A 25,813-nucleotide genomic window follows, 5' to 3' on the forward strand; every position below is an offset into this window, starting at 1 on the left:
TAGTCCTGTCTCGCAGCGAAAACGAGACAACGTATTAAAAGTCCTAAAAACTATTTTGGCCATATAACTTCCACAAATTGGGCTAAGGTATCCTCAACCAACACATTTTCCCCCCTAACATATGTTAGGGCACATCCGCTAGTGGACTCCTCTTCCAAGTGAAGATGTTTTCCAAACGTTTTTAGTGTGCGGGCATGGATAGTTACCTGACTAATCAGGTCCACCCATCCTTGATTGACAACCTTAGTCAATCCCCACTTACCACCCCGCACTCACACATGATGCTTTGTTATGTAATACTACCACATTCTTGTCACAATTAAAATAATGATTCCTTTTATCCTTCATAATTGGATTTCTTTAAAACATCCCTTGAAAAACAGTATTAAAAACATTCTTTTGACAACCAAATATCTTTAAACTTAAGCGAGCGTACTGTCCATCAAAACATTGTCCATAATAACCATGACTAGTACTCTTCTTGTCTAGAGACCACCTAAGGGTGAAAAAACGGCACCCATTCCTTATTCACAATCCGAAGTGGATAAACCCCCACCCAAGGTTTCGGGTGCCCATACACCAAACCAGTTGCCCATACAACCGGGCGGCTCCCTTAGGATAAAAACTGTATCCTAACTTATGTAGAAACATCAAGACAAGACACGGAGTAGAAACTCATCTTTCATGGGGGTAACCGACTTATCCGTGGCTAGAAAGACATCATTATCACCAATTTGTACCAAGAAGTCGCAAGTGTCTTGAGACAAGCTGTCTTAAGGATGATCAATCATATCTTTTCTAATTCAACCAGTTTTAACCCAAACAATCCATTCCTACATTATAAACAAATGCACGTTGGAAGTTACCTTCCATTTTAGGCCAATTATTTCTTTCCTGATTCTTATTTACTCCTTACGTATGTAATGCTAACTTATAAAAGAACTTAAACTATTTAAAGACTTAATTGAATAGTTCTAGTTCTTTTTGGAGCTACGTCCTTATTATCGGATGTAGGATTTGCTTGGGTCCTTTTAGGTGTCATAACTTCTTATCCTTATAAAAAGGACGTCTAATCATTAGGTAAATTATCCAAAAGGTAAACTTAACCTTTGTATCCATTTTTACCCAAATCTAGGTTAAATTTGTAGTCTTAATTGGTAAATTCTTGACCTAGTAATTTCTTATTTGTCTATATAGGCATGATAACTTTTTCCAAAGCTTCCCTAAGGGTTTTCTAAGCTATCCTAATTTACTTATAATTTTGTATATCTTTTCCCTAATTTCCGCATCAGCATGGAATCTGCTTATTTTGAGCTTAATATTTATTCTATTTATTTTCTCTTAAACATTGTATTTCCTCAACTTTATATCACAGGTTTACTCTTACGATATATTTTCTAAAAACTTTTGACTTCAAAGTCTTTTTATTTTAATTAGTCTTTTGCTAAAAATAGGACTTTTGGTCAGTTATAACTTTCTAAAGTCACTAATTAACTATGGTATAATTATCACAAGTAGATAAGGATGTTTATGATCTTTGGTAAAAATATTTTAATTTTCCAACTCAATTATCTAATTTCTATCTTTAATTTTTAGCTAAAATTAATATAATTTGATTTAGATAAATATCTATACTAATTTTTTAACATTGACATAATTATCACGGCCTTTTTATCATGTAATCTAACTCTAATAAATATTATGTAATCATATAACATGATTTACTAATTTCCCCCTTTAGTTTTTAGCTAAAATTAGTATAATTTGACTAAACTAAATATCTACACTAAGTTTCTAACCTTGATATAATTATCACAGCTCCTTTATGATGTAGTAATCATAAAGCATGTAATCATATAACACGATTTACAAATTTTCCCCTTTTTTTTAATCTAAAATTAGTATAATTTGACTCAAATAAATATCTACACTAATTTTCTAACCTTTGACATAAATATTACGGCCCTTTTATCATGTATTACTACTCTAATAAATAGCGTGTAATCATATAACATGATTTAATTTCTCTCTTTAATTTTCCCTTTAAAATCATTGTTTTTTCACTAAGATAATTAGCTAAACTAACTACTTGTGGTTAACCTAATTATCACGGGTTTCTTAAGATGTGTTTTAACTTGAAAAATGATCTCAAAGCTTTTTAGTCTAATTTGTTAATTTATCCGTTTACTTTTCCGTTGAAATAGTGTCTTTTTACTGAGATAATTAGCTAAACTAATTATCTGTGGTTAAGATAACTATCATGGGTTTCTTAAGATTATTTTTACCTTTGATAATTATCTCAAAGCTTTTTAGTTTAATTTGCTGTTTTTCTCTTTTAATTTTCTCTTAAAAATAGTATTTTTCTACTAAGATAATTAGCTAAGCTAATTATCTATGGTTAAGATAACTATAATGGGTTTTCTAAGATGTATTTTACCTTTGATAATTATCCCAAAGCTTTTTAGTTTAATTTGATATTTTCTTCTTTAAATTTTTTCTTTGAAATACTATTTTTTTACTTAGATAATTAGCTAAACTAATTATCTATGGTTAATATAATTATCATGGGTTTCTTAAACGGATATTTATCTTTGATAATTATCTTAAAGCTTTTTAGTTTAATTTGCTATTTTTCCCTTTTAACTTTCCCTTAGAAACAATGTATTTCTACTGAGATAATTAGATAAACTAATTATTTGTGGTTAAGATAATTATCACGGGTTCTTTAAGATGTGTTTTACATGTGATAATTATCTCAAAGCTTTTTAGAATAATTTAATCATTTTCCTCTTTACTTTTCTCTTAAAAATAGTGTAATATTGCTTAAATAATTACAAACATTATTCAAATAATTTTTCTAGAATCTTGATAGTCTAACACAGCTTTGATAATTATCTTATCTTAATCTAAGTTTAATTAATATAATTATCATTAATTTATTTTTAAAATGAGTAAATTCGGCCCTATTATAATATAATAATTAACTAGATTAGTATCCTTAAGCTTAATCTCAATAATCAGTAGAGAATTAAGAATTAGAAGAGAATTTTAGAGTATAAGTAGGTTTAATCTTCTTAATTAATTGAATTAATTAAGAAAATATAAATAGATTAACATAGTTCTGCTAATTAAAAAGAGTTAGTGCTAATTAGCGTTTATTAACCAACTAGAGCTTTGCTCTCTAGTGATTTTTGAGTAGAGATCCCTCTAAATGAGAGAGAATTTGCCAAGGGTCCGAGTTTGTTCAAAATGTGAAGCAAGGGTTCCTATTTATAGGTTTCTGGGCACTCATAGGCTGGAAATGGCAATAACTTGCATCCCAAGGCAGCCCTACAGCTCCACAAGCACCCCCTGCTCCTATTTTCAACCTAGGCAAGTTCATACTACCCTACATAGCCCCTCAGATACACAAAATTGATTTTCTGCTATTTTTTTACTTTTGATTATTAATTTTGGAAATATATGTAAATATCTATAAATATCTAGGAACTTTAGGATAAAAGTCTTTTGCAGTAATGATTACTAAACCCTTACAATTTTATTCAATTTACTCAATTCACAGTGTGAACTTCCATGGGCCATAACTATGTCAGTGTTTATCAAAATTCAATTCTGAAAATTTCTAGCCCAGGGTTTGTTGTGCTTAAGATTCCAAAAATACCATTTTTTATTGCTTTTGAGATAGTGTTTTTACCTGATTTCCTGATCAATGCTTTCTCCTAAAGCTTGAGTTAATTCCCGACAGCTCGAAATGTGGAGAGCTTACAATCACCCCAACTTGAGAATTTGAGATGTCCTCGTCTCAACCGAAACTGGGAAAGTCTTTGAGAAAAATAGGTTTCATTTTTCCAAGTGGCATCTTTAGTGGGATAATCTTTCCACTTTTCTAAGCGTTACTGATTACTCTAAGATTTTTTTCTAGTTTCAAGGACTCAATCTGGTTGGAGTTACTTGCTAGTCAATTTTTCCCCAAGGAACCCTTAGTGTTGAGCCCATCTTAAAAACCTTTACAAACCATTTGTATCATCTCAAAACCAAGTTAAATTAATTCCATAAAAGATCCATATATCCACCTTGTCAACATGAACGCGCTTGGTCTAACTGACCATTCAGAGAAATCAGTGTTCGACAAGTATCATGTAATCCAGCTTTGCCAATCTGAACGCGCTCGGCGTGTTCTTGACATTCTGAGCAATCTGCGTTCGGCACAAGCTTCCACCATTGCACCAGAGGTACCCTCTCTGTGCTCTAACCTAGTTGACCAACATTATGTAAAGGGTTTTAAGAAGTATCATACCAAGAGTTCTTTTTGGCTTCCTATTAGTCTCGTGCATTCATACTTTCATATATGGGTCATTTTTCAAGGAAGGCTATCGTGTGCACAAAGAATGTGAGTTGGTTTCTTAAGAACTATCTCAATCTCAAGATTCAAATATTTTCATACTATCGAGAACCTCTGTCTCATTTGCTAGATCAACCCTTAATTTCTTGATTGAATGCTAATTTAACTTTAGATTCCTTAAGTAATTTGGGAAAGAAAATAATGTATACCATTATATAAGTAACTCAACGTTTTACATTATCGATTTATAGTGGTTTACAAAGCTCTAGGATTGCTAACTATGCCAAGCGAGTGGCTCTTTTATCTTCCTCCTTCATAAGGTTGGTTCTCCCATGATTGCATAAGATCTGGCTCCTCTTGCTCTTCCTCTACCTCGTCCTCCATTTCTACCTCCTCTTAGATTATCTCCTTGATTTTGAGGAATGGCTTTAGCAGTAGCTCGAGGGTTTTTCTCTTCTGGATAGTTATTTCTATAGTGCTCCATTTGATTGCATCCATAGCACCTAAGGTTTGGGAAGGTCTGCTCCAAGTTCATTGCTGCAGCTACTCCACATTGTTGACATCCTTGGTTGAAAGTTCCTCTGCCTCTTCCCCTAAAGTTATTAGATCCATTATAGTTCCTTGTAGAGTTGGTTCCTTCGACTGCAAGAGGCTTAGCCCTGAGAAGGGCATCCTATATTGATGTAGGCCTCATGGCTTCGAGACGTGTACTCAAGGGTTTGTTGAGGCCTTGACAGAAACGGGCAATTTGTTGCTCCATGGTCATCTGAGAAGTATAGTGTTGTAAAGACACAAACTTGGTGTAGTACTCCTATAATGAAATTCCTAGCTGGCGTAGACCAAAGAATTCATTCATCTTGATAGCCTGGTGTGCAGGAGGGAGAAGCGTTCTTTGATTTCTTGCTTCAGTTTCTCCCAAGACGGACTACTCGTGGGATTATCTCTGCAGTGTTGCTTCCACCAAAGTTTTGCATCTCCGCTGAGACGAAACATACCCAACATTGTTTGGTTTTCCTGAGCAGGTCCTGCAGTTTTAAAATAGTCATCCATAGCATCTAACCATGCTTCGGCATCTCGCTCTAAATTGGGTCTCTCTCCCTTGAAAGTAGGGACTTGAACTTGCTTCAGTAGTAATTTTTTCTCTTGAGCAACAGTGTAAAGGCTATTTACACGAGTATTTCCCTGAAATTAAATTAGTGGAATTTAGTACCAAATGAAATCTCTCTTACTTATGCTTTTAACTTATTGCACACAAGATGAAGACAGTTGCCAAACCATCAAAATTACTTATAGCATACCCATGAGAACCATAGTATGTACAAGAGTTAATACAATCATTGAAGGTCCTACTATGTACAAGGGTGACGATAATCCTATACTAGAATCTTGTAAACTTTGGGTGGATCAGATATAGGATCAAAATATACAACATCTTTTGGTCCATTAAAACTACGGCCTACACCTATGGGCCTAATTCTACCTGGGTAGATTACTTTAGACACTTGATCAAACACCCACTGATTTTGTGATACTTGGACATCATCTATTACAAGGGTTTCCTCTGGATTCTCCGTTCCAATGAAAAAGTATACTTCAATCACTTGAAGATCTTCAACCCATTTGAGTCTCTTCATATTTAGTTCTAACCCTTCTAACTCTCCTGCATCAATGAAGAACATTCCACCAGATCCTGACCAACAGGTCCTCCAAGTGGAAGGAGAAAATCTCTTATCTAGCCATTTCATCACGCTTTTTCGCATTGAATAGTGTCGGGATAGGCAAGCCCTCATAAAACTAGTATCGAAATCCATGGATTTGCAGTAGACCAGATGGAAATCTTCTTGCAAAGATGGGGACAATTATCTCTCTTCCTTTCTCTCCCTTTTTTCAATTAAATACCTATTTAATTGAATTTGTCAAAGATCACTTATTTCAATCAACACCTTAAAATTTTTCCCTAGGTCCAAGACTTACTTTAACACACGCTCTGATACCACTTGTAAGGTCCCTAACCCACCAATACCAAGATCGGGATGGGATCCTTGACATGTCTCTAGGTCTGATAAAAATTTTGAGTCTCTAAACAAGAAAAATCGAAGGAATATACCTTTACCATTGACAATGGCTTGGGTCTATAGCCTTAGAAGAAGACCTAGTCCTGTCTCACAGCGAAAACGAGACAACGTATTAAAAGTCCTAAAAACTATTTTGGCCCTATAACTTCCACAAATTGGGCTAAGGTATCCTCAACCAACGCATTTTTCCCCCTAACATATGTTAGGGCACAGCCGCTAGTGGACTCCTCTTCCAAGTGAAGATGTTTTCCAAACGTTTTTAGTGTGCGGAGATGGATAGTTACCTAACTAATCAGGTCCACCCGTCCTTGATTGACAACCTTAGTCAATCCCCACTTACCACCCCGCACTCACACATGATGCTTTGTTATGTGATACTACCACATTCTTGTCACAATTAAAATAATGATTCCTTTTATCCTTCAAAATTGGATTTCTTTAAAACATCCCTTGAAAAACAGTATTAAAAACATTCTTTTAACAACCAGACATCTTTAAACTTAAGCGAGCGTACTGTCCATCAAAACATTGTCCATAATAACCATGACTAGTACTCTTCTTGTCTAGAGACCACCTAAGGGTGAAAAAACGGCACCCATTCCTTATTCACAATCCGAAGTGGATAAACCCCCACCCAAGGTTCCGGGTGCCCATACACCAAACCAGTTGCCCATACAACCGGGCGGCTCCCTTAGGATAAAAACAGTATCCTAACTTATGTAGAAACATCAAGACAAGACACGGAGTAGAAACTCATCTTTCATGGGGGTAACCGACTTATCCGTGGCTAGAAAGACATCATTATCATCAATTTGTACCAAGAAGTCGCAAGTGTCTTGAGACAAGCTGTCTTAAGGATGATCAATCATATCTTTCCTAATTCAACCAGTTTTAACCCAAACAATTCATTCCTACATTATAAACAAATGCACGTTGGAAGTTACCTTCCATTTTAGGTCAATTATTTCTTTCTTGATTCTTACTCACTCCTTACGTATGTAATGCTAACTTATAAAAGAACTTAAACTATTTAAAGACTTAATTGAATAATAGGAAACCCATCTGGGACTGGTCGCCCATCTGCTACTGCGCTGGCACCTGAAGACTCTCCTCTGTAGGCCCAACTTCGTCGTCGTGCGACGTTCTAGTTCTTTTTGGACCTCCGTCCTTATTATCGGATGTAAGATTTTCTTGGGTCCTTTTAGGTGTCATAACTTCTTATCCTTATAAAAAGGACGTTTAATCATTAGGTAAATTATCCAAAAGGTAAACTTAACCTTTGTATCCAATTTTACCCAAATCTAGGTTAAATTTGTAGTCTTAATTGGTAAATTCCTGACATAGTAATTTCTTATTTGTCTATATAGGCACGATAACTTTTTTCAAAGCTTCCCTAAGGGTTTTCTAAGCTATCCTAATTTACTTATAATTTTGTATATCCTTTCCCTAATTTCCCCATCACCTTGGAATCTGCTTATTTTGAGCTTAATATTTATTCTATTTATTTTCTCTTAAACATTTTATTTCCTCAACTTTATATCATAGGTTTACTCTTACGATATATTTCCTAAAAACTTTTGACTTCAAAGTCTTTTTATTTTAATTAATCTTTTGCTAAAAATAGGACTTTTGGTCAGTTATAACTTTCTAAAGTCACTAATTAACTATGGTATAATTATCACAAGTAGATAAGGATGTTTATGATCTTTGGTAAAAATATTTTAATTTTCCAACTCAATTATCTAATTTCTATCTTTAATTTTTAGCTAAAATTAATATAATTTGATTTAGATAAATATCTATACTAATTTTTTAACCTTGACATAATTATCACGGCCTTTTTATCATGTAATCTAACTCTAATAAATAGCATGTAATCATATAACATTATTTACTAATTTCCCCCTTTAGTTTTTAGCTAAAATTAGTATAATTTGACTAAACTAAATATCTACACTAAGTTTCTAACCTTGATATAATTATCACAGCTCCTTTATGATGTAATATAGCTCTAAAAAATAGCATGTAATCGTCTAACATGATTTACTAATTTCTCCCTTTAATTTTTAGCTAAAACTAGTATAATTTGACTTAGATAAATATCTATACTAATTTTCTAACCTTGACATAATTATCACGGCCTCTTGACCATGTAATCTAACTTTGATAAATAGCATGTAATCATCTAACATGATTTACTAATTTCTTCCTTTATTTTTTATCTAAAACTAGTATAATTTAACTCAAATAAATATCTACACTAATTTTCTAACCTTGGCATAATTATTAAGGCCTTTTTATCATGTATTCTAACATTGATAAATAGCATGTAATCATATAACACGATTTACTAATTTTTTTCTTTTTTTAATCTAAAATTAGTATAATTTGACTCAAATAAATATCTACACTAATTTTCTAACCTTTGACATAAATAATACGGCCCTTTTATCATGCATTACTACTCTAATAAATAGCGTGTAATCATATAACATGATTTAATTTCTCTCTTTAATTTTTTCTTTAAAATCAGTGTTTTTTCACTAAGATAATTAGCTAAACTAATTACTTGTGGTTAACCTAATTATCACGAGTTTCTTAATATGTGTTTTAACTCAAAAAATGATCTCAAAGCTTTTTAGTCTACTTTGCTAATTTATCCCTTTACTTTTTCCTTAAAAATAGTGTTTCTCTACTAAGATAATTAACTAAACTAATTATCTATGGTTAAGATAATTATCACGGGTTTCTTAAGATTATTTATACCTATGATAATTATCTCAGAACCTTTTAGTTTAATTTGTTATTTTTTGTTTTTAATTTTCTTTTAAAAATAGTGTGTTTCTACTAATATAATTAGCTAAACTAATTATATGTGGTTAAGATAAATATAGTGGGTTTTCAAAGATGTATTTTACCTCTAATAATTATCCCAAAAAAATTTAGTTTAATTTGCTATTTGCTCTTTTAATTTTTCCTTAAAAATAGTGTTTTTCTACTAAGATAATTAGCTAAACTAACTATTTGTGGTGAAGATAAGTATCACGGGTTGCTTAAGATGATTTTTACCTCTGATAATTATCTTAAAGCTTTTTAGTTTAATTTTCCATTTTTCTTTTTTAATTTTCCCTTTAAAATAATGTTTTTCTAAGGAGATAATTAGCTAAACTAATTATCTGTGGTTAAGATAATTATCACTGGTTCCTTATACTATGTTCCATCTTTGACAATTATCTTAAAGCTTTTTAGACTAATTTGATTATTTTTCTCTTTACTTTTCTCTTAAAAATAGCAGTAATACTGCTTAAATAATTACAAAAATTATTCAAAAAATTAAAAAATAATTTGTCTAGCATCTTGACAATCTAACACAGCTCTTATAATTATCTTATCTTAATCTAAGTTTAATTAATATAATTATCATTCATTTATGGTTAAAATTACTATCCTTAAGCTTAATCTCAATAATCAGCAGAGAATTAAGAATTAGGAGAGAATTTTAGAGTATAAGTAGGTTTAATCTTCTTAATGAATTGAATTAATTAAGAAAATGTAAATAGATTAACATAGTTCTGCTAATTAAAACGGGTTAGTGCTAATTATCGTTGATTAACCAACTAGAGCTTTGCTGTCTAGTGATTTCTGAGTAGAGATCCCTCTAGATCAGAGAGAATTTGCCAAGGCTCTGAGTCTGTTCAAAATGTGAAGCAAGGGGTCTTATTTATAGTTTTATGGGCACTCATAGGCTGGAAATGGCAATAACTCGCATCCCAAGGCAGCCCTGCAGCTCCATAAGCGCCTCCTGCTGCTAATTTCAACCTGGGCAAGTTCATACTGCCCTACATAGCCCCTCAGATACACAAAATTGATTTTTTTCTATTTTTTGACTTTTAATGATTAATTTTGGAAATATCTGTAAATATCTAAGAACTTTAGGATAAAAGCCTTTTGCAGTAATGATTACTAAAACCTTACAAGTTTATTTAATTTACTCAATTCACGATGTAAACTTCCAGGGGCCATAACTATGTCAATTTTTATCGGAATTCAATTCTGAAAATTTCTAGCCCGGGGTTTGTTGTGCTTAAGATTCCAAAATTACCATTTTTTATTGCTTTTGAGATAGTGTTTTTACCTGATTGCCTGATCGATGCTTTCTCCTAAAGCTTGAGTTAATTCCCGACAGTAAGAAAGGTGGAGACCTTACAAACCTTGACAATGTGGGAGAGAGGGATAAACTGAGAGTGTGTGTTAGTGGTTAGGTGGGGAGTCAAAAAGGGCACATGGAAGGGAGAGTGAATTTGATATAGTTTTATAAATCTTTTGTCTAAGAGTATCAAAATTGAGCCTTAAAGTAGGTATGGGTCAATTTGAGAGGAATATATAGACATGGGTCGCATAAAGAGGAAAAGAGAGTATTAAAATTGAGCATTAAAGTAGGTATGGGTCAGATAGAGAGGAAGAGAGATATATAAAGAGACAGAGACAATGTGCCTCTTCTGCTACTACTGCGCACCCACGGCTGCTCACCATGATATCCAGCACACACTCCTATGCCCTCCCATTCCACACACGTGCTTCTATCCGCCCTACTCGTCTCCCTTGCTCACGTTATCAGCAAACCTCTATTGTACTCCCAAAGCGACACACTGGACAAAGCAAAGACACATGCAAGCTTGTGATGCCTTTGCAACGTCCATTGTTGAGAGAGAGAGAGAGAGAGAGAGAGAGAGAGAGAGATAAAGAGAGAGATATAAAGAGACAGAGACAATGTGACTCTTCTACTGCGCACCCACGGCTGCTCACCATGATATCCAGCACACACTCCTATGCCCTCCCATTCCACACACGTGCTTCTATCCACCCTACTCATCTCCCTTGCTCACGTTATCAGCAACCTCTATTGTACCCTCGAAGCGACAAACTGGACAAAGCAAAGACACATGCAAGCTTGTGATGCCTTTGCAACGTCCATTGCTGAGAGAGAGAGAACATTCTGGAGCGAGCAATAATACATCATCACTGCAAAAGAAGATATAAAAAACTTTTCATCTTCCAAGTTCATTACTGAGAGAGAGAGAGAGAGAGAGAGAACATTCTGGAGCGAGCAATAATACATCATTACTGCAAAAGTAGATATAAAAAACTTTTCATCTTCCAAGTTCTTTACATGATACCTTTCAAAACCTTTTAACACTTTTCAAATTCTATCTTTGTCATGGAATATTCCATATTGTCTCAATGTTTTATCTTTTTCTAAAATTGTGGGAACCTACTCCTATAAATTTAAAAAATATATATTTTTTTAGTGCTTTTTTATTTTGATTTAGAGCCTTCACTCTCCCTCTTTCATTATAAGCAAACTCATCGTAGTTAAGAGAGTGGGATTGGAGTAGCCATGGTTCATTGTTGAGGGACAATCCCAAACATCCTTTGTAAAACTCCACCAAAATTTAGAAGAGGACACTTTTTGAGACAATAGAACTTAATAGCAAACTAGCACCAACAAAGAAAAATGGAACCCGGTCTCTCTCTCTTAGCTGATTGCATCGGTTTTAAAACCCACCTAAAACATGAAGTAAAACCTACTTGAAACATGAATTAAAGACCAATAGTATGTTTTTGCAAAACTCAACAAGTTCTAGCATTCAAAGCACCACACATTCTAAGCAACCCAATTTTAAAATACATTCCTAAGAGTTGTAAAATCTATCACACGTTTTGAAAAAGTCAAATCAAAGACAAATTCAACTTAGAAGCAATCAATAGCTAGTATCATTCTTAGAGATTGGAAGATTGCAAAGTTAACAGTCATAATACTCTTTTATTGAAGTGTAAATGATGTTAAATAAAACCTACTAGATATACCAATTATCCTTTGGTAACATTCAATAAAAAAGATTAAATAATTTAACCTCAAGACACGCATGCCAAAAGAAGAGGAAAAATAAAAGGTGACATGCAACAAATAATAAAAATGTAGCAGGATACTAGTTCTATACGGATACCCTTGGGGATTCACTAGTAGTACTAGGAAGACATCACCTGCATGCACCAAAATTTTCTTCTTCACCCCTATATATGGGACCCTTCTTTGTGAAATCTATCTTTTTCTATCTTATAGCACCCCTCTATTGTACACTCATGTGATACTACATGATAAACCTTAGTTAATACCCCAGAAGTTGACAAATTTAATGACATGTAAATACCCCTTAGTTACTTGTGTTTGAAAGGGATTCAAGAATTTAATAAGATTCAATTTTACCTACAATAAGCTCACAATCTTACTTTGATTGTCTTGAGAATAAAAATGTTATGTGCTTATCATACATCTTATATCTAGCTAGCCCAAATGATTTTCTCATATTAAACAGATCATTTAATGTGGGAGAATAATCAGGAACAAGAGTTAGAATAAGACATATGCTTATGGATATGTCTCAACACGGGACCAAAGTTAATGGGTCCAAATGAGAGATGGTATGTCAAAGAGCAATGCTAGCTAATGGAGCGTGAAAGACCTTAGGGTTATCTCCATTAAAGACCTCCAAAGGTTAGTGTTAAAGTCCTTATACCTAGGACCTTAGGCAACAAGCTAGGGTTGTGCTTGAGGTGGGAACCGAGCCCAAGCTTGAGGTGCTTGCCGTGTTTGTTGACTAAGGTGCTTGTCGTGCTTGATTACTAAGGTGCTTGAGGTGCTTCATGACTAAGGTGCTTAAGGTGCTTCATGAATAAGGTGCTTGAGAGGCTTAAGGTGTTCCAAAAAGTCAATCATATCCTTACACAAGGGGGGGCAAGCCCTACAAGTAGGGCATGAGAGAGAACACACACACACTCACTCAATGCAAGCCAAGTCTAAAGAGGCAACAAGGACACATGTCAAGTTCCTCTCCATGTTGCCCTCATAAGGTGCCTAAAGCCTATTGGTTGGCCTCTAAAGGGGTCCAATAAGATTTTAGATAATTAAATTAATTTTTTAGGCATTTATCAAGTCCTCTCTCTCAAAAGGGAAAGGAGGACGCTTGTCCAAGGACTACCTCTATTGCTAGTTGTGACCAAGGCTTGTGATTGGCTAGGCTTGGGAGGGCCAATAAGCTTCGATCAAGGGCAAGAAGAGGGGGTCGACCCAAGCAACTTCGGGGCTATCTTGAGGGGTATACTCTCTCCCATACACTCACACACACTCTCATTGTGTGAAGTGCTAAGTGCAAGAACTTCATCTCCTTCTCCAATCTTGTTGAGAAGTTGAGAGCCACTACAAGAGGCTCTTCATATTAGTGACGCTCACACAGCGACGCTCAAAAAAAAAATTCACGGCGTCGCTATGAGCGTCGCAAATTTCTTTGTAAATTTGCAACGCTCATAGCGACGCTCATAGCGACGCCGGCTGGGGTAAAAAAATAACCGAGCGCGCCCAAAAACTCAGATCTCAGATCTGAGTTTTTCGGCGCCCTCAAGCAAGGAGCAGGTAACGCTCTCTCTCTCTCTCTCTCTCTCTCTCTCTCTTTTTCTTCTCCACACACACACACACACACACACACGAGGAGAGGAAGGAGAGCCATGTATGCTCCTTCCCTCTCCTCATTCTCATGTTCCCTTCCCCTCTTTCTCTCTCCCTCTCTCTCTCTCACACACACACACATACACACACACACACATAGTGTTTTTGAGAGAGAGAGAGAGAGAGAGAGAGAGAGTACAAACAAAAACAAAAACGCACACACACATACATAAACAAAGAATGCACACACACATCGAGAGAGAAAAAGAGAGAGAGAGCATGCATAAACAAAAAACGCACGCATTGAGAGAGAAAAAGAGAGAGAGAACATGCATAAACAAAAAACGCACACATTGAGAGAGGAAAAGAGAGAGAAAACATGCATACGATCCAAAAAAACGCACACACATTGAGAGAGAAAGAGAGAGAAACTAATTTAACGTCGTAGGAAACTAATTAAAATTAAAAGACCTAAAGATCTAGCCGACGAGGAGTTGAACTCAAGACCTATTATTCAAGAGGGAAATGGCATAATCAATCTATCATACTTGGCATGGGTGATAGAAAGGTTATACCATTTATCTCTTTTTATTGGCACACACATCCACACACGCGCACACACACAAGAAGAAGAGAGTTATAACGTCGTAGGAAACTATCTTAAAAGACGTTAAAGATTAGGTTATATGTAGACTTACATTAAATTAGATTTAGGTTTATTTTTAACTAGATTTACGTTTATTTAAGCTAGATTTAGATTTACGTTATATTAGATTAGATTTAGGTCTCCATAGACTGCGATGCCTGCATGAAGCGGGTGAAGAAAGCCCTCAATGGAATATAGGGTATTGCTGCCTTCACTCATGGTGGGCTCCGTCGATCCAAAAGTACTGGTGAAATGTCTTCAGAAGATAGGGAAGAAGGTGGATCTTCAGGGCGGCAAGAGTCACTACATCCCCGACACAATGACCATCTAGACAACCTCTAGTCATTAGACTTACGTTAAATTAGATTTAGCTTTATTTTTAGTTAGATTTATGTTTATTTAGATTTACGCTTATTTACGTTAGATCGAGTCCACGCAAGAATTACTTACGGTTTAGGGTTTAGAGTTAGACGAACAGTGAAAAGATCTACTGTGAAAAGATGTTAAGATGAAGTGAAGTGCTACAGCTAGAGAAGAGGCAAAGGGGTTTTGTCCACTACATGCAGTATCATGTAGACGTGGGTGTGTAGATTTCTTGTACCCACAAATATAGGTATTGACCAATAAAGACGAGATTATAACCCGGTGGTTCTGATCTCCGTGCACCTCTAGACCGAGGTGTGCGGGGATTGGACATGACTAGAGAATGTGAGGTAAAGAGAGAGAGAGAGAGAGAGAGAGAGAGAGAGAGAGAGAGAGAGAGAGAGAGAGAGAGAGAGAGAGAGAGAGAGAGAGAGATAAGATGAAGAATGCCAATAGAATATTAAATTTGTTGTCCAGGTTATAAGTTTTTTATCCTCATTATGAGTAGCGACGAGGATGTGGGACCGTCCAACCGAAACACCTATCTCTCAACGAGGGTCTTATGTCCTTGTAATCAATGCAAGCATGCTGTGCGACGGACAAGACGTGTTTCTTTGCAGCACGTTCGCGAATTTGGCGAGTTCGATCCATCTATTATAGATCGAGTTGTTGCCAAATATAACTTGTCGGACTCTGACGCTGGCCAACAAGCAGCAATCTTGCAACCCAATAGACGTGTTCGCAGGCGCTTTGGTCAAGCAGCATATGTGAGGCCACAAGATGTAGCCTCTGACAACTCGGGGGATGATCATGCAGAGCACATTCCCAACGAGGCAATGTTTGAGCCCGAGATTGATGAAATGATCGAGACGATCATGGATTCAGAAAGGCTTATCTATGATGATATGAAAAGTGAAGCCGATACGCCATTGTATAATGGAGCACGTATGTCTAGATTGAAAGCACTCCTGGTTCTTCTCAACATGCAGGCAAAGTTTGGATGGAGTGACACTAGCGTCACAGCGCTTTTCAGGTGATCTATTACAATTAGTTTACTTTAATAGAACTCTAAATGTACAATGATCTGATAGATTTTTACACGACTGTATCATATTTTTATGTTGTGTAGATTGCTGAAAGAGCACATACTACCAGCTGACAATGTGATGCCAGATTCCCGAGATGAAGCAAGAAAGATTTTGCGAAACTTGGGGATGGATTACAATTTTATCCACGCTTGTCCTAATGACTGCATTCTTTTCAGAGGGGAATACACAGACATGGAGAAGTGTCCGAAATGTGATTCCAAAAGATATCGAGTAGATCTCCACGGGACAAAAATTCCACAAAAGGTTTTGCGACATTTTCCTCTGCTTCCTCGCATCAAGCATTTCTTCGAATGTAAGTCCATGGCCGCCCTAGCATCATGGCATGAGGAGAATAAATCTTCGGATGGTGTGCTACGAATTCCTGCAGATTGCGCAGCCTGGAAACATATAGATGGAACATGGTCGGATTTTGCCAGGGAAGCTCGAAATTTGCGCTTAGGCCTGGCTATGGATGGCGTAAATCCATTTGGTCAAAGATCAACATCTTACAGTGTATGGCCCGTTGTCATCGTCAACTACAACATTCCCCCGTGGTTGACTACGAAGAAGGGGCACCTATGGCTAAGCTTGATTGTGCCAGGGCGATATAAAGTGGGGAATATGGATGTGTATCTTCGTCCACTATTGGAAGAGCTACAACAATTGTGGATTGGCATAGAGGTGGTGGATATGAGCCGACACACAAGACGACGGAATGCTTTGATCAGAGGCATTCTAATGTGGACCATGCATGACTATCCCGGGCTAACAGAATGCTCAGGTGATCTATTGACACTCCTCACTCAGACACTGTAAATATTTTTTTTTTCCATAGTTGATCTATTATCATGTGTATACATGCAGGGCTTCAAACAAGCGGATATAGAGCATGTGTCACATGTGGACCTAGACTGAATGCACGTAGGGCACCCTCACTGAAGAAGCAAATCTACGAAGGTCATCAAGCGTATCTTCCAGAGAATCATGTGTTACGCGACGGCTTTTTGGGAAGAGAGCCACCAAGGATGTCTGCACAAGCATGGTTAGAGCAGAAGGAGATGTGCGATGACGGATTGCCTCCAGGGATGAAGAGACTATCTCTATGGTACGAGTTACCATACTGGCCCCGACTCATGATCAATCACTTGCTCGATCCAATGCACATATTCAAGAATGTGGGTAATCTACTATGGGACCATTTGACCGGCAAGAAAGATACTTTGGGAGCCAGAGTTGACCTTAGAAATGTGGATCGTATGGAGCAATATTGTCCGCAAACAGCGTCTGATGGATCGATAAAACTCCCTAAAGCACCATGGATTTTCACAGGAGCCCAAGAACGCAAAGTAAAAGAGGCCATTCGATCTTTGCGGACCCCCACTGGCGTAATGCACTCGCTCCAAACGTGTTTTACTAAAGAAGGAAATCTTACCGGTTTGAAGTCACACGATTGGCATAAAATGTGTCAGGTACGTTCATAGTGGTCTTTAATATCATTGCATAAAATGTGGACTTTAATATCATTGCTGCACATACTTTACAGTTTATTTTACCGGTTGCCATTGAGGGATGTTTGTCTCTCGACATCCGTAACACAATCTACAAACTTGCAAAGCTGGTGCAATGGATCTCACAAAAGGAGATCAACGTAGACTCCATACCATTCGCCAAACTAAATGCTGCGGAGCTTGTGTGCATGTTTGAGAAACATTTTCCTACTACAATGCTAACCATTCAGGTGCATCTTCTTGTTCACATAGTTGATGAGGTGGAAATAGCTGGCACGGTTCATTCCAGATGGATGTTCTTCTTAGAGCGTTTCATGAAAACGCTTAAGGGATATGTGCGTCAAAAGGCACGTCCGGAGGGTAGCATGGCAGAAGGTTGGTTGGTATCAGAGTCCCTAGTGTACATTGGAGAGTGGCTAGACGGATTTGATAAATCCCGGGACACGCTATGGCGAACCATAGATGATGAGCACATATCTGGGATTGTCATGTGCAATCTCGGTGTTGAGAAGAAGATGACGGAAGATCTAGAGGCTAAAATCAACCGATTTTGCATGCTTCACAATCCAGTGATGCAAAAGTGGATTTCACAATATGAGGATGCAAAGCAAGAGCGACAAAGGGCACGAATCGAGTGGAGACGCGGAAGACAACCACCGATGCACTATCCAGCGGTTCTGGAGAGCCTACCAACCTTCATGAGCTTAAGATGGTTGCACAACCAATTGAAAAGCGCACAACAATGCGGTGACGAAGTGACTGAAGAAGAGTGGGAGTACTCTCGGGGTTGTGCGACCAAGGTAAGTTTGCAATGTATGACTAGCAAGTGACTTTATTTAATAACGTTTGAACGGCCACTCATAATCTTTGTTCGTTGTAGTATAAGTCATACACAGCAGCATGGTGTAAAGGTCGACATTTTAGGGTGGAACGAATCGACAAAAAGCGTTTTACTCAAGATTGTGGAATCATGGCAAAATTTGAACAGTCTAGTCGACGACGTTCCTCTGATGCAGATCCTGTGGTGGCGGAACTCACTTACTTCGGCACGCTGCAAGAGATTTTGAGGATCGATTACAAAGGATTTTTTGTCGACTTGTTCGACGTGCAATGGTTCAAGATAATCATGGAGGGTCGCAACGCTACTGTGCGTAGAGGAGAGTCTGGTTTTCTTGAGGTGGATTCTACTAAGAAATGGACTGACCTAAGAGACACTTTCGTACTACCTGAGCATTGTGAACAAGTAAGTATGTAAATAGTTAACATCCCCCTTTTACAAGTTATGTGCTTGAAAGCTCTCATGTAAGTTATGTGGCTCTGGCAGGTAATATTTCATCCTACAAAGTCTACATCAAACTGGTGGTACGTCATAGAGGTAGCCCCTCGTAGTGCAAGGACGTATGAAGGCTACCATGTGCCAATCACAACGACATCAATGGAGGAGATCAGAGAAGATGCTCAATCAGAAGCCGCTGCGGTGGTGCCAGACGAGCATCAAGATGCTACTACTCTATATGGGGTGCATGCAGAGGAGCTACAAAATGAAACAGAGGATATGTGTTTAAACGGAGAGCTCTATATAGATATAGGAAGCTATGCTGAGTTATGCGAGGATGAGAGAGAGATCTCTTAAAGCCACAAATATTGTATTTGAACAATTTTGCTCCGTGTTGTAAAAGCTCTGGCTCTCTAAGTACCTTCCATGGTGTATAACGCTCTTTTCTACTCGCACTCACATCTTTTGATTGAAAATTTTGAGTTTTCGACTTGCCTCTTCTATCACTCGATTCATTGCGTCATTGTATTTATATGCGTCATTACGTCATTGTATTTAATGGTCTTTGCGTCATTGTCTACTCTATTCATTCAATATTAAGTTTAAATATTCGTGTGTTTAATGCAGGTATGGATGATGAGGAGTTTCTTTCTTCTTTGTCACCGCAGCAGAGACAGTGGTACGTGGAGCGTCATCGCTCTGGCGCATCATCGCGCGTTCCTACACCATCCGCATCTCCCTCTCTTTCGGAGCATTCAGCGCGCTCCGAAGCCTCGGCGTCGACGAGACGAGCTTCACACTCGTCTAGACACCGGCGCTCTAGTGGTGGCAGTGGCGGTTGTTGTGGGGATTCCGCCACCGATGCCTCCACACCGCCTCGTGTTCGACGAGGCTCTTTACCCTCCCCTTCTTTGCCCGCCCCCACACCAGCCACAGCATCGCCATTTACGCCAGGTTTTGCACGGCTGACTGTTCCTAGAAGCTACACACCTCTACCTACTCCGCCAAGAGCCACCCCACTCGACACTCCTCGCTTCGGGGCCCAGACGCCGGTGGAGACACCTGACGTCCATACCCCCATCGACACGCCGCTAGAGACCCCTGCCGGGACACCCAGGTTCACGCGTCACCGGCCAGAGGGCTTGCCTTACTCCGTCGACATCAGCGGCGGCATCATCATGGATGATGACGGCAAGAAGGTGATCTCGCGCATGCGTGGTCTTTGCTCTCAGCTGTTTAGACACTACATACTAAACAAATGGAGTGAAGTACCAAGTGATTTAAAAAACAGAGTCATCAGCATACTTCATGATGAGTTTCCCGTTCCAACACGGGATCAGCGCTTCAATGAAGACCTGATGAAGATTCGAATGCGCGAATACTGCAAACACAAGCATTCCGAAGTGCAAAAAGCAATCAAGAATGGGTGGAACAGGCCAGATTGGCTGGCCAAAGAAGATTGGAAGAATGCGAAGAAAGCAGCGCGCGAGAATCCCGACAAGTGGAAGCAACAAAAGGATGCATCCAGAGCGCGAGTAGAGGCAGGGAGCTCGCACCACTTGGGGAGCGGTGGATGGGCATCATTTGAGGCCGATTTTGTAAGTCTTTTCACATTGCTCTTTATGCATGTTCGATAGTTTAGGGTTTATGAGTTTTTTAGTTCTAACATAATGAAATCTTTGTATGTTTTGACAGTGGTCGATGACAGGACGTGATCCCACACCGTACGAGCGCGAGTACGCAGGCAGGAAGGGCTTAAACGCCCTGATGGACATTCTCAGTTCTCGCGGCGGCATGGTTAGTATTAGGGTTTACTCTTTTTTATTTTTTGTATTGTTTTATAAATGTCGTTATATGTTTATACTTACTGAAAGCTGTCTTATTGTCTTTTTTTGCAGAATCCGACAGATACGCCGCTTGGACGCGATGAGACGTCTGACTAGACGACGTCAGTTTAGCCGTAGCTAGATAGCATTAGTTTAGGGTTTCTCATAGCTTATGTATCATGAGACGGATTTTATACGTCTTTTTGAACCATGTATATTATTACATTTGTCACCGCAGTTCCTTTTGCCAATCAATTCTTTATGCCTATGATGTTGTACAATTGTCATTATTACATTTGCCAATCAATTCATTTTGCCTATGATGTGTACAATTGTCAATTTTGCAAACAATGCGTCTTGTGGGTGACTATTTTGGGTCTATTATCTACCTTTGCACTTTTTTTAAAAAGTGAATCAAGTACAATATAGTTGATGGGTGGCAGGGCATTCAATGCCCTGCCACCAAAAAAATATTCTCTCGGGCGTCGCTATAAGCGTCGCTATTTATGGCTCTGTAGCGTCGCTATGAGCGACGCTATAGTCTTCTGTGTAAACGTCGCTATAGGCGTCGCTATATGCGTCGCTATATAGCGACGCATATAGCGACGCTCTCGTAGCGACGCTCTCGTAGCGACGCTCGTAGCGACGGTTTTAGCGACGCCGGGGGTTATAAAAACCCAATGTATTTCCGTCGCTAACGGCGTCACAAGAGCACACAACCTCTTGTAGTGAGCCTACACCAACACTCTTGGCTATGGAATGCAAATCAAACCAAGAGCCATGCTTCAATGCTTAAGCTTGCCATCTTATTCATCATCAGTACTATTCTACTATGCTATGCTAAGCAACAAGAGTGATGATAAGTGAGGAACTATTTCTTTCTCGTAAGAATGCTTCTTCTTCCTCTTCCCTACCCTCATTCCATGCTCGCTCTCTCCACCTTTGAGGGTGTTTGAGGTCTTGGGATTGAGGCCGGGGACAAGTTAATGCTTTCATTCAGCTAAGTTACGGGCATAATTGTGGTGCATGAAGTTCTCTATCTTCATTGCATCATCAAGGTTTCAAGAAACAGAAAGCTTGTATAGTACACTGCAGTTTTCTTAATTCCGCTATTCTCATGGTTCATGGGCCATTTCCATTACATGTTCTAGTTTGATGAAGCACTAAGAGTTAGTGGAATTTCAAAGATACAAAGGTTGAACGAGTGATGATGCCAGGGAAGGTGCAACCCTTAGACATACCTCAAATGAAGTGGATATTCATTAGCATGGATTTTGTCATAGGTCTTCCCACGGTTCAAGGAGGGTATGACTCCCTAATGGTAGTCGTGGATATGATTACTAAAGTATCTCATCTAATAACGGGCAAAACCACTTACACCGCATCAGATATAAGCTGGATCTTTGTTAAAGAGATCTTTAGACTACATGGGCTTCCAAAGAGAATTATCAGTACAGGGATGCAAAGTTCACTTCCAAGTTTTGGAAAGCTCTATTTGAAGCTTTAGGAACACAACTATGCTTTAGCTCGGCATATCATCCTTAGAAAAACTGATAGACAAAACAGGTAAACCAAGTAATTGAAGATATCTTTCGGGCTTATTGTAGTAGAGAACCTTGCAAGTGGACTCAATTTCTTCTCTTTGTAGAATTTTCCTATAACTCCTCTTTCCATAAAATCATTGAGATGTCACCTTTCAATGCTCTATTAGGACATGAATGCATATCACCATTGAATTTTTTTTATCCTACTATAAGTGTAGAAGCCTCAAAGAAAATGCTGAAGGAAATGGAAGCCTAGACCAAAGCCATATGACAAGATATTCAGACGGCTAAGGATCATCAAAAGCATTATGCATACCAAAAACAATCCGATTGAATCTTCAAACAAGGAAACAAGGTCTTTCTTCAAGTGCATCCAAAAAGAAGCAATCTATCTTTGGGAAAATTCAAAAAGCTTAGTCCCAGGTATTGTGGTCCTTATGAAATAATCAAGGTCCTCAGTGATCAAGCCTACCAATTAAAACTTCCCGAACATATCAAAGTTCATGATGTATTTCACGTCATCCTACTAAAACCCTACATCCCAAATCCCAATCATGAATTGGAGGACAAACAGATTGTAATGCAACAGCAAGTAGTGCTTGAACTTCAGCCAGATTGTATCCTAGAAACTAGAGAAAGAAGTCTTAGAAATTGTTACCATATGCATGTGGTAGTGATGTGTGTGAACACACTAGGACCGCCAGGGCATTTTTTCCCTCTTTAGGAGGTTTTTTCCCCCGTGCATTGTATATACGCCCATCACTCTAGGGCTATCTATCTTTCCATTGCACACTAAGTAATATACTCTCCATTGTGTGCCTTGAGATTCCTTCGTCTTCTCCAAGCTGTGTGTGTTTCTCTGCAACCCTAATTCCAACAATTGGTATCAGAGCAGGTCACGTCCTCTCAGGCTTAGTTGCCAGCTACTCCAGCACACGCCTGCTCACTTTCCCCGATTTCAGTGAGCTTTGGCAAGCGTTCGCAGGTCGACAAATATTTTGGGCAAGCTCATAGAGCTTGGTCTGCTCAGAATTTTGATTTGGGCTCATTTCGCCCTCCGTTTCCACTACAGGCAGTAGTACTGCACAGGCTATTTCGTCATTTTGTGCAAAATTTTTGTCAGTGCCGGTTTCTGCATAACAGGTGCCTTATAGTCTTCTACGGTTTGTGCTATATAGCACAGGTTGTTTCCCCTCCGTTTCTCCTATTTTCGGGCAGTTTTCACATCAGGTGCAGCATTTACCATGGCTCACAACAACAAAACAGATGTGTTCAAGATGTTTACTGCTGAGGACAGGTTGGATGGGGATAACTCCCTATGTGGGCTTATATGATGCAACATGTTCTTGTGTCAAAGGGTGTCTGGAACATTGTGCAAGGCATTGACGTATGTCCTGGTTCTGAGGATGTAGGCGATGTTGAGGATGTTGGAGGTCTTGCTGCAAGGATTGCAGCTGTTAGAGTTGTTTTGCCTGCAGATCAAAACAAGCTCGTTGGGATGTTAAGGATGCGCAAGCTCATGCATTGATTGCATTGTGTGTGAAGCGCACCATTGTTCCTCACATCCGTTCAGCAAAATCTGCAAAACAGGCTTGGGATATTCTAGCAAGTCTTTATGCAAGCCGCAATGAGGCTAAAATTGCTTTTCTCTGTAAAGAGCTGGAGTCCAAGATTATGCATGAGGAAGATGATATGGACACTTTCCTTGCTAGTGTCAAGGATATCAATGAGCAACTTATTTCTACAGGTGAAGTTATTTCAGACAGTTCCCTCGTGCAGACTGTTCTTAATGCCTTACCAGATTCTTACCAGACTTTTTCTAGTACTTGGAGACTTATGACCCAAGGAAATCCAGAAGTTGTCAATTTTGATGCATTATGCACATTGCTGTTGCCAGAGTCACTTTCCAAAAAAAACAGGACTAGACAGCGTGCAATTGAATAGGCTTTTATTGCTTCTCAAAGAAAGGGTGGTAACAGCAATGCAGCCACTTCTTATGGTTCTGCTGCGAGTGGAAAAAATTCTGTTCCTAATGCTTTTGCTGGTAGCAATTCGTCTGGAAATTCTGGTGATAAGGGCAAAAAGAAGATGCGTTGCCATTATTGTAAAGCCAATGATCACTTTATCAAGTCGTGTCCTAAGTTGAAGGCCAAAGAGGCTAAGAAGAAAGAGGGTGGTTTCACTACAAATGCAACCATTGTTGAGTCTTCTGTGAAAGGAGATTGTGTTTCTGATGTTGATGCAGAATGGGCGTTTACCGCAGAGTGCACTTACAATCTTGTTGTCCATGATGCATGCTTGTCAGTTGCTGCTTGTCAGTTGCTGCAGATTCACATGTGTGGTATTTCGACAGTGGTGCTACAAAGCACATTACCTCACATCCTGAATTGTTTACCTCTCTCGAGTCTGTCCCTCATGGGAATTCAGTCACTTGTGCCAACAATGCCTCTTATCCAGTTCAGGGAGTTGGAAAGATTGTGCTCACTGCTACTAGTGGCAGTTCCTTCACACTTGTTGATGGACTTTATGTACCTGGGATCAAGAAGAATCTCTTGTCTATATCCGCACTTGCTAGACTTGGACTTGTAGTCAAATTTGTGGATGACAGATGTACAGTTCATGATCTCAGTTCTGGTGATGAAATTGTTGCATCTGGGCTTTTGTGTCGTGGGTTGTATAAGCTCACTTTGTATGACAAGTGTGGACAAAATTTTGCAAACGCTGTTGCAGATTCAAGGGCTATTTCAGATGCAAAACTTTGGCATGCACGTTTTGGTCATCTGAATTTTGCCAGTTTGCTGCGTTTGTAGAAATCTGATATGGTTGCTTCTTTGCCACCTCTTGAAGCACCTGTCAAACATGTTTGTGAAGGCTATATTTTGGGTAAGATGCAGCGTTCTAAATTTCCAAAGGATGGTTCAGTTTGGGCCACATGCAGGTTGCAGCTTCTGCATAGTGATGTTTGTGGGCCCATGCAAACTCCGTCCTTGGGCAATTACCTGTACTTCGTGACTTTCATTGATGATTACTCCAGGCATGCATGGGTATTTCCGCTTAAAGCGAAGTCCGAAGTTTTTATGTGCTTCAAACAATTTCTGGCTATGGCTGAAAATGTCTCGAAATGTACTATGGGCACCCTCCGTTCCGATCGAGGGGGGGAGTATATGTCTCATGAATTTAATGCATTTCTGGCTAGTCGTGGGATAAAACACCAATGTACAGTGCCTTATACACCTCAGCAAAATGGTGTTGCTGAGAGGAAAAATAGGTCACTGACAGAAATGGCACGATGTATGGTCAAAAGTCAAGCTTTGCCGCATTCTTTTTGGCTTGAGGCCATCATGTGTGCCACTTATGTACTTAATAGGTGTCCTACGAAAGCTTTGCAGTCTATTACTCCATATGAAGCATGGCATGATAGAAAGCCTTCTATTGAGCACATGCGTGTTTTTGGATGTTTGGCATATGCTTTGGTGCCACAAGTGCAGCACAGAAAATTGGATGATAAGGCTGTCAAATGTATTTTTGTTGGTTATAGTGCTGAAAGCAAAGGTTACAGGTTGTACCATCCGCAAACAAAACGTATTCTGGTTTCTCGGGATATAGTGTCTGTGGAAGATTCTGTTCAACCCTTGTTGTCA

Source organism: Adiantum capillus-veneris, chromosome 3 (assembly GCF_014529385.1).
Source record: "Adiantum capillus-veneris isolate H3 chromosome 3, ASM1452938v2, whole genome shotgun sequence".
Taxonomy (NCBI): Eukaryota; Viridiplantae; Streptophyta; class Polypodiopsida; order Polypodiales; family Pteridaceae; genus Adiantum; species Adiantum capillus-veneris.